An 11,513-nucleotide genomic window follows, 5' to 3' on the forward strand; every position below is an offset into this window, starting at 1 on the left:
ACTAGGGTTCGTTGTCAGCAGTAAAGGTATTGAAGTCGACCCTGCAAAAGTAAAAAACATACAAGAAATACCGGTTCCACGGAATGAGAAAGAAGTTAGAGGATTCTTGGGGCGTTTAAATTACATTGCCAGGTTTATTTCCCATCTAACCGCTACTTGTGAGCCGATCTTCAAGTTACTGAGGAAAGATCAAGCAGTGAAATGGAATGGCCAATGCCAAGAAGCTTTTGACAAGATCAAGAAGTATCTTCAAGAACCTCCGATTATGATACCACCCGTTGAAGGAAGACCTCTAATTATGTACTTAATAGTGTTGGAAAACTCAATGGGGTGTGTACTGGGGCAACATAACGAGTCTGGTCGAAAAGAGCATGCAATATACTACCTTAGCAAAAAGTTTATCGACTGTGAAACAAGATACTCACTGCTCGAGAAAACTTGTTGTGCTTTGGCATGGGCTGCTCGCCGACTGAGACAGTATATGTTGAACCATACCACTTTATTGATCTCTAGAATGGATCCTATCAAGTATGTGTTCGAGAAACCCGCTCTCTCCGGACGAATAGCAAGATGGCAAATGATACTAACAGAATACGACATTCAGTACACGACACAGAAAGCAATCAAGGGAAGTATGTTGGCAGACCACTTGGCCCAACAAGCTGTAGACGACTATCAATCTATGAATTTTGAATTCCCAAATGAGGATGTTATGCTTATTACTGATTACGAACAACCTGGTCCGAATGAAGGACCTGAACCTGGATCCCGATGGACAATGGTTTTTAACGGAGCTTCGAATGCACTTGGTAATGGTATTGGCGCTGTGATTATCTCTCTGGCAGGTGGACACACTCCATTTACAGCAAGACTGTGTTTCGATTGTACCAACAACATGGCTGAGTATGAAGCATGTATCTTAGGTCTCAGAGCTTCTATTGACATAAGAATCAAGTTCTTGGAAGTATATGGGGATTCAGCCCTAGTGATTAGTCAGATCAAAGGAGAATGGGACACGAAGCATCCTAATCTCATGCCTTACAAGGATTTTGTGTTATCTTTGATTCCTCACTTCGAAGAGATTACGTTTGAACACATTCCCCGAGAGGAGAATCAATTGGCAGACGCATTAGCTACTATGTCATCCATGTTCAAGGTCAGATGGGACAATGAGGCTCCTATAGTTAATATTGAAAGACATGACGAACTGGCATACTGTTACGAGATAGCTACTGACGAGGTTAAAGAAAAGCCATGGTTTCATGAAGTAAAAAGATTTCTCGAAGCTCAGGAATATCCTGAAGGAGCATCTATCAATGACAAGAAGTTCCTAAGAAGGTTTGCTTCCAAATTCTTCCTGAGCAATGGTACCCTATACAAGCGCAATCATGATTCAACTATGCTTCGTTGTGTGAACAAGAAGGAAGCAGAAAAGATTATGGAAGACATGCATGACAGTACCTTTGGAACTCACTCTAGTGGACATACTATGGCTAAAAAGATCCTGAGAGTGGGTTACTACTGGTCCACTATGGAAACTGACTGCCATCAGCATTCCAGAACTTGTCACAAGTGCTAGATCTATGCTGACAAAGTACACGTACCTCCAGTTCCTTTGAATGTTCTGACGACTCCTTGGCCTTTTGCAATGTAGGGCATCGATATGATCGGGGAAATCAAACCTACTGCTTCCAATGGACATCGGTTCATCCTTGTGGCCATTGATTACTTCACCAAATGGGTAGAAGCTACTTCATTTGCTTCCTTTACCAAGAATGTGGTGGCCCGATTCATTAAGCATAACCTCATATGTCGGTATGGCATCCCCGAAAGGATTATCACCGACAATGGTACCAACTTGAACAACAAAATGATTACTGAGCTTTGCACACAGTTCAAGATCAAGCACCACAACTCTTCTCCCTATAGACCAAAAATGAATGGCGCAGTGGAGGGTGCCAACAAGAACATAAAGAAGATTGTACAGAAGATGACAGTGACCTATAAGGATTGGCATGAGATGTTACCGTTTGCTCTTCATGGTTACCGCACTTCAGCACGTACCTCAACCGGGGCAACCCCATTTTCACTAGTCTATGGCATGGAAGCAGTGTTACCGATTGAAGTTCAGATTCCGTCTTTAAGAATCATGAAGGACGCGGAGCTAGAGGAAGATGAATGGATCCAGACTCGACTAGACCAGATAAACTTGATTGATGAAAAGAGGCTCGCGGCTGTTGGTCATGGGCAATTATATCAGAAGCGTATGATCAAGGCGTTCAACAAAAGAGTCAAACAACAAGCATACCAGACTGGTGATTTGGTAATAAAGCGAATCATCCTACCACAAGGTGATCCTAGGGGCAAGTGGACTCCCACATATGAAGGACCATTCGTAATCAAAAAAATATTCTCTAGAGGAGTGATCGGTAAAATAGCAAGTGTACTATTTTGCCTCTGTAGTAATAAAGGGAAAATTCCCCGAATATCGATCTCAAGGACTGCGTGATATTATAGAGTTAGAAGGAATTCAATTAAACAAAAAGCCTTGGGGGTTTTGGTTTTTATGATTACGAATTATATTGCAAATAAACTTAAAAAGGGTGATTTGGCCAAATATGAGTAACATGCCAGGGTAGGTGTGTGCATTAACATGTAACAATTCTGAACCCTTGTTTCATTAACAAAATTCAACTTATCAATTACCGGTTCTTAAGGGTATTTGCTCCTAAGTCCTTAGTGGGCAAACCTTTGAACATTGAAATCCTAATCCCAAAGTCCTTCGAAATTAGTGATCAAATCAAGTATTATTTTAATCAAGAACAATTCGGTTACTATAGGGTATCCCTAGTCCTAGGTGATATCTACTATAGTATAATGGTATAAAAACCCTAACAATGGAGATCAATCCTAATTGTCAGTCATAAATCAATCCAGTTGGTCCGACAAGGAAAGCATTAAAAACCTTATACCATTAAATTGAATGTAAAAGAGAAATATGTTATTGAAATTCGGAATTCAAAATCATCACAAATGTTAATCAGGGACACCCCCCTAGCATTGGGGGGTTTAGCTACTCATATCATCCAAAGAAATTACAAAGATATCAAATAAAGACATTACAATAGAGATGATGAACTTTGATCTTCAATGGCTTCCGCTCATGAGAGTTCTCTGTTCTTCTCCAATTGCATAGGCTTCTTTTCTCAATCCTCCCTTTTCCTCGTGTGGCAAAAAGATCCCTAATTCATCTTGAAAACCCTCCTAAATAGTGCAGACTCACTTAAGTTGGTTGGAAATCCCAAAAACACCCCTGCAGGCCAACCACTGAACTAAATAATAAAAATCACTGAAATCAGCGTCATCACCCAACACGGGCCGTGTTGAGCAACACGGGCACTCGTGTTGGCCCCCTGTTATGTTTATTTTTATTGTTTGGTCCCAGGATGTGCAACACGGGCCGTGTTGTGCAACACGGGCACCCGTGTTGCTTCACTGTTTTTCCATTCTTCTTGCGCCCTCTTCCTGACACGGCCCGTGTTGTGCAACACGGCCACCCGTGTCAGGCCTCCTGTAGCATGTTTTCTGAATTTCCTCAAAACTTCGAGTTTCGCACTGATTTACTCCAATTTCTCCATATGAACCTGAAAACATTAAAACATACAACCAAAGCATAAAATGACGATTAAAGAAATAAAACACTCAATAACATAACTTAAACATACTTAAAAACAACGATAAATATATGTGTGAAAACCACTGATCAAACTCCCCCAAACTTAAACCGTTACTTGACCTCAAGCGACAATTACAAAAGTTAATGCCCTTCAAAGCACACGGTGTTCATACATGAGATATCCGTCTGTATGTATCAAGAAACAGTTGGTTCGACATTCACATGACGCGACGAGTTTCTGTTACCACTTTAAACCTCAATCTCCCGTTTCGGAGACCTCTTCAACTATGTTTTGCACTTAAGTCTCTTTCCGATTTTCCTCCTCTTTCATTCGGACAATCATATTAAGGCACTGCATTTCTTCTAATAATCATCACCTGCATGAGACGAATCAAGGCTTCTGGTTTTCTTTTCCTGGCACCAAACTAGCAGCATTGGCTACTTTTTTATTCCTGATGAAATTTTCAAACTTTGCAGTTATATATTGTCCTTTTGGACGACGTTTGGGGATCAATCTCCTTTGGGCTGAATAACCGGGTGAGGGTTACCCAACTTAGCGAGCCGATTGCCTTTTACCGCCTTTTCATCATTCGGTGCCAACTTTATATCTCTTTTTTTTTCACAACCAGTCATCATGCAAGAGAATCTGAATTATGCCAGACTGTATCAATAAACTACTCGAGAAGTACTTCTCAGGAGACAAGTACTATGGTGTAAATCTACACGTTAGACTCGTATCTCTTCCAGGGAACCAAGGGTGCTGAAACAACCTCTTCTTGTCACATTATTCCGCATTTCCTGTCCTCAAACAATCCTCGCTTCATCTCTATATACTATTCCCGATCGCTCTTTAGGATCAAAACTTTTTTTTTTTAAAATTAAAATTTCGGTCAAAATTTGGGCAGAATTCACTTTATGGTTTCACATCATACCAATAACATAAAAATAACATAAAAATAAAATGCAAAGAGAAGAGCCTCCCCCAAACTTGAACTAAACATTGGCCTCAATGTTTCAGAACGAGCCTGAGAGAGGTGACTCACAGAGGGTAATGCACTCTAATGATCACTTCCAAGCTTTCACCAGAGACGTCCTCTTTTATTTCCTGAAAATAAAATAAACAAACATAGAAATTAATTATTAAAACCGTGGGTTGCCTCCCACGAAGCGCTTCGATTAACGTCGCATAGCTCGACGGTCCATTAGCCTTTATTATGGAGGGTATTTCCTTTTCCACACCTTGTTGCTTGTCACTTTTGCAACCACGAACTCATGAAGATGAAAAGCGTGGCTAACTTCTCTCTTCAATTTGCTTCCCATATTCTTCTTGACTCCCTTCGCTTTCTTATGACTTTTGACAGCTACATAAGTTGGTTCCACCCAAGAGGCTATGCTTGACACTTTTTCTTGGAGATTTTTAGGATTTTTGTCTTCTTTTTCACCTTCTGTCATACCAGCTGAAGTTTTCTCATTCATACCTGCCCTATTTTTCTTAACTCCTAACATCTTCAAGGTTACTTCTTCATCAAATGATTTTAGCGTTAGTGTCCCTTTTTCAATGTCGAGGTTGCAGCGGCCTGTCGACAAAAATGGTCTCCCAAGAAGGATAGGAGTTTCTTCGTCTTCCGGAATATCCATGATGTGGAAGTCAACAGGGAATACAAACTTATCAACTTCCACTAGTACATCTTCAGCTACCCCATAGGATTTCTTGACGGTGTGATCAGCGAACCTTAACTGTGTCTTACTTTCACTAATCTTTTCTAATTCAAGCTTTTTGAAAATGGACAAAGGCATTAAGCTCACACTAGACCCAGAATCGAGGAGTACCTTTTTAAATGCTATATTCTTGATAGTGCATGGTATCGCCACCACCCCAGGGTCTTTCCTCTTTATCGGGATCTTTCTTGCTGTCGAGACTATACCACACTTCTCGATTGCAATTTTTGGCTCTCCTCCTAGTGATCTCTTTTTCGCCAACACCTCCTTCATAAATTTTTTATACAAGGGCATGTGTTCAAGTGCTTCAAAGAATGGTAGATTTACCTCTAACTTTTTGAACAATTTTGTAAACTTTTCAAAGTCTTTCTCTCTTGAAACCTTCTTTGTCACTCTGGAAGGGAAAGGTAGTTTTATCACCGGTTCAGCGTCTTTCTTATTTTTTTCTTCAATTGGTTTAACCGGCGGTACCACAACTTCTGGCTCTTTTGGATTCTCTCTTATTTCCAGATCCACCTCTATTACCATGGGGTCATCTATTTCCTCTTTTTCTTTTTCTTTTTCAGATTCTGCTACTCTCCTACTTCTTGTAGTAACAACATTAATCTTCTCCTGGTCTTTCGGATTTTTCACAGTTGAGCTCGGAAGGGTACCTTGTGCCTATAGCGTGAGATGTTGTGCTATCTGCCCCACTTGAACTTCCAGATTTTTAATTGAGGCCGAAGTGTTTCTGTGGTTGTTTCTTGTTTCTTCTTGGAACTGAGAACACTGCCCAGCTAATCTTTCAATTGCCACTTCCCACTCTGCCTTCTGGGTACCTTGTTGTTGTTAATCTTTCCAAGCAAAATTTGGATGATTCTTCCACCCTGGATTGTAGGTGTTAGAATACGGGTTGTTTTGCCTTAGGAATTTGATTTCTTCAATCTGCTTGGGAGTAGCAAAACAGTACACCGTTTGGTGTGGGCCATTACAGATTTCACAGCTGACAGGTTGAGCTTGTTGAACTTGAGCCACCTGTTGTTTACCTATATTCATAGCCTTCAGTTTCTTTTCAACTTCTGCGGCTATCGCATCTTCAACCCGAGTTTTAGAATTCTCCCGCTTGAGATCAATGATTCCTTCCGGTTTGCTAGCACACCTGTCATACAATTCCAAATGCTCATTTGCAGCTATTGCCTCAATGATTTTGATGATGCCTGAGGCTGTTGTGAAATTTGTCGAGCCTCCAGCTGCTGTATCAATTAACTGTTTTGTTTTCATTCTGAGCCCATTGACAAATACTTGCATCTGTTCAGTCTTGTCCATATTGTGAGTGGGACATGCTACTAGAATTCTTTTGAATCTTTTGTATGCATCTCCTAATGGCTCACCCTCCTTCTGCTTGAAGTTCAGAATGTCATACCTCTTCCTTATAAAGACCGAGGCGGGAAAATACTCATTTAAGAAAGCTTTTTCCATCTCTTCCCATGATGTAATGCTGCCCGCTGGAAGAGAATAAAACCACTCTTCTGCTTCTTCTGCCAAGGTGAATGGGAACATTCTCAGCTTTTTGGCCTCTTCTGTATGACCTTCGATTTTTAAAGTTGTACTCATGGTCAGAAACCTCTGTAAGTGCTTGTTTGCATCTTCATTAACCTTTCCGGTGAAAGGCTTTCTTTCGAGCTGAGTGATGGTGCTTGGATGCAATTGAAAATTAGGAACATTTACCGGTTGGTTGACAATAGTTAGTCTTCCTCCCGGTGTGTTTCTAGCACCATAGTCTCCGAGAAGTCTCTCTGGTGGTGGTACCACGCCCATGATCTCTTCTTCACTTTCGGTGTCTGAACCAGAATGAACTGTAATCACTTCTTCCTCGGATTCCAGTTTAGTTTGACGAGCTTGTCTACGCCTTGCGTGAAGAGTCCTTTCAATTTCTGCGTCAAAAAGAAATTCTGCTGAGGCCTTACCTCGCATAGACAGATTAGACAATTATTAGAATTAGGAACAAAAATAAAATAATTTTTTTTTCAGAAAATAAAATTTTAGTCGCAGAGCAACAAAATTCTAATTGAAATAAATCTAAAAACTCTATAATTTTCGGCAGTCCCCGGCAACGGCGCCAAAAACTTGATCGGTAAAATAGCAAGTGTACTATTTTGCCTCTGTAGTAATAAAGGGAAAATTCCCCGAATATCGATCTCAAGGACTGCGTGATATTATAGAGTTAGAAGGAATTCAATTAAACAAAAAGCCTTGGGGGTTTTGGTTTTTATGATTACGAATTATATTGCAAATAAACTTAAAAAGGGTGATTTGGCCAAATATGAGTAACATGCCAGGGTAGGTGTGTGCATTAACATGTAACAATTCTGAACCCTTGTTTCATTAACAAAATTCAACTTATCAATTACCGGTTCTTAAGGGTATTTGCTCCTAAGTCCTTAGTGGGCAAACCTTTGAACATTGAAATCCTAATCCCAAAGTCCTTCAAAATTAGTGATCAAATCAAGTATTATTATAATCAAGAACAATTCGGTTACTATAGGGTATCCCTAGTCCTAGGTGATATCTACTATAGTATAATGGTATAAAAACCCTAACAATGGAGGTCAATCCTAATTGTCAGTCATAAATCAATCCAGTTGGTCCGACGAGGAAAGCATTAAAAACCTTATACCATTAAATTGAATGTAAAAGAGAAATATGTTATTGAAATTCGGAATTCAAAATCATCACAAATGTTAATCAGGGACACCCCCTAGCATTGGGGGGTTTAGCTACTCATATCATCCAAAGAAATTAAAAAGATATCAAATAAAGACATTACAATAGAGATGATGAACTTTGATCTTCAATGGCTTCCGCTCATGAGAGTTCTCTGTTCTTCTCCAATTGCATAGGCTTCTTTTCTCAATCCTCCCTTTTCCTCGTGTGGCAAAAAGATCCCTAATTCATCTTGAAAACCCTCCTAAATAGTGCAGACTCACTTAAGTTGGTTGGAAATCCCAAAAACACCCTTGCAGGCCAACCACTGAACTAAATAATAAAAATCACTGAAATCAGCGTCATCACCCAACACGGGCCGTGTTGAGCAACACGGGCACCCGTGTTGGCCCCCTGTTATGTTTATTTTTATTGTTTGGTCCCAGGATGTGCAACACGGGCCGTGTTGTGCAACACGGGCACCCGTGTTGCTTCACTGTTTTTCCATTCTTCTTGCGCCCTCTTCCTGACACGGCCCGTGTTGTGCAACACGGCCACCCGTGTCAGGCCTCCTGTAGCATGTTTTCTGAATTTCCTCAAAACTCCGAGTTTCGCACTGATTTACTCCGATTTCTCCATATGAACCTGAAAACATTAAAACATACAACCAAAGCATAAAATGACGAATAAAGAAATAAAACACTCAATAACATAACTTAAACATACTTAAAAACAACGATAAATATATGTGTGAAAACCACTGATCAAGGAGCTATGATACTCACTACTATGGATGGAGAAGACTTTCCACACCCTGTGAATGCAGACATAGTCAAAAAATACTACGCATAAACAAGACCCGCTAGGTCAACGTACCTAGGCAAAAGTAAGGGAATCCCGCCGAACCAAAAGGGTTCGGGCAAAAGTTAGGGATATATATATATATATATATATATATATATATAAATGTACACCCGGCAAGTTGAAAACCCGAAAGGGCGACTTGGGCAAAAAAGGGTATCCTAGTAGGCTGAAAACCTGAAAAGGCGACCTAGGCAAAAGTTAAGGATTAAAGCGAACGACTATGTCTCATTCAGATCACTCAGTCTTATTGGCAATGTCAAGTTCAAAGGGCACAGACCGGTTCAATCATCTTTCTCCAACAAGCAAGGGATGAGATGCTCGAAGACATAATGGCAATAGCAGAGTTGAAACTCAATAGGATTGTTTCCACATAGCTATTTTTCTTTTGTTTTACTTGTATCTTTTCAAAAAACACACAAATGTTCTCCTATTATTTTGCCTATTCATGGCTCTTTCTTGATACAAGTCATTTTCCTTTTCTACTCTCCCGAGTTTTTCTTATTTTCGAATGCGCAAACGTCCAATGATAATCTTGAATGAACATATGCATATGAACATGATTAACATTTATCTTTTCCTTCGCAAAATATATGTATGTTTGTAAAAAACAGGAAAGGTAATTAGACAACGTCTAAGTAACCCAGAGGTTCTCCCTCTCAGAGTCAATAGTCAGAAGGGATCCCCACAGAGTAATCATTAAAAAGCTCCCTTCCCAACAGAGATTCAGTTCCCCAACGAAAGTTTTACATCTTCGACACTGCCGGTTCAACGATACTCCTTTTTCTCTCCAACCGGATTTATGCATATCTCTTATCCCCCAGTCAGGGTACATCAATATCAATCATTCAAATGGCTCTCATCCCCAAGAAGAAATCATAAATCCCCAGCTGAGCATCTCCAAGACAAGATCAAACATCAAAATCACAATAATATAGAGATTTATTTTCTCAAAACACTCCAAACGGCATCATTCATACATCATATACATCACATACATATTCATACATTGCATACATTACTTCATGATAAATATACGAGTTTCTCATTTATTTTGAGAGACTCGTCATATGATACATGCACCATGACATTGCATAAAAATTAACTTCAGTTTTTCAGGACACAGGTACAAGCAGATAAACAACATCTCTGATCTAATTCAGTTACTACGAACGGTGCTGACACGGTCGACCTTCAAAGATCTAATTCTATCATCACGAACGGTGTAGACACGATCAACTTTTTCAAATTCTAATTCAGTTACTACGAACGGTGCTGACACGACAAACCTTCAAAGATCTAATTCTACCATCACGAACAGTAGACGCGATCATCTTTCCAAGATCTAATTCAATTACTACGAACGGTACTGACACGATCGATCTTCAAAGATCTAATTCCACCATCACGAACGGTGTGGACACGATCAACCTTCCAAAGTCTAACTCAGTTACTACGAACGGTGCTGACACGACAAAAGATCTAATTCTATCATCACGAACGGTGTAGACACGACCATATTTTCGAGATCTAATTCAGTTACTACGAACGGTGCTGACACGATCAACCTTCAAAGATCTAATTCTATCATCACGAACGATGTAGACACGATCGTCTTTCCAAGATCTAATTCAGTTACTACAAGCGGTGCTGACACGATCGACTTTCAAAGATCTAATTCTATCATCACGAACGGTGTAGACACGATCAACTTTTCCAAAGTCTAATTCAGTTACTACGAACGGTGCTGACAAGACTAGCATTCAACAACTACTTCCCAACACTTCAAGTTCAGTTATAGTCTAACGTACGATTTATTCTGAATTTCAAGACAGGTGGCATCTTAAAGCCCACATCATATCCCCAACATCCGGATGGCATCTCTAAGCCCATCCCCCGATGGTACAAATTTCTGAGTATTCTAGTGTTCAATCCTCTTCCACCTTCAGATACCAACTGACATACAAACCACTCTACATCTTCAGGTTTAAGAAGATTGAACAGGGGCAGCTGTCATACCCCAAAATTTTCCCATCTCATTTCTCCTATTCAAGCTCATACTAGAGTTCAAGGCTCAAAGATACACCCTCCTAAACAATGGCTCAATGAACTAGGGTTTTGGCTTCTTTAAAGAAAGTCAATGAATCAAGGTTTCCAATGGATTTCATATGGCTTATGATGTTTCAAACTATCTTTATGGAAAAGTACAAGCTTCAATTCCAAAGATTGCCCAGTCAATTGCTCAGAAAATCAACAGTCGACTAGTTTGACCTAAAAGTCATCTGTGGTCAAAGTACAGTCAAAATTCATGATTTTTGGTCAACATATTTATTTTAAAGTGTCATTCATAATTTGATCAAAGATTGATCATGATTCATCAAGGAAAAGTTCAGAAATCAACAAAACCTAAAAGTTTCTAAATCAGGGATTCATAGGAGAAAGTCAACTGATCTTTGACTAGCCATAACTTTCACATAGAACATCATAAATTTCCCATCCAAAGCTCATTTTGAAGGAAATTGAATTCTCTACAACTTTGTCTCTCACATGCCAAGTCTAAAAATGCTTCATTTGA

The sequence above is a fragment of the Vicia villosa genome, unplaced genomic scaffold, assembly GCF_029867415.1.
Source record: "Vicia villosa cultivar HV-30 ecotype Madison, WI unplaced genomic scaffold, Vvil1.0 ctg.002788F_1_1, whole genome shotgun sequence".
NCBI classification, from domain to species: Eukaryota; Viridiplantae; Streptophyta; class Magnoliopsida; order Fabales; family Fabaceae; genus Vicia; species Vicia villosa.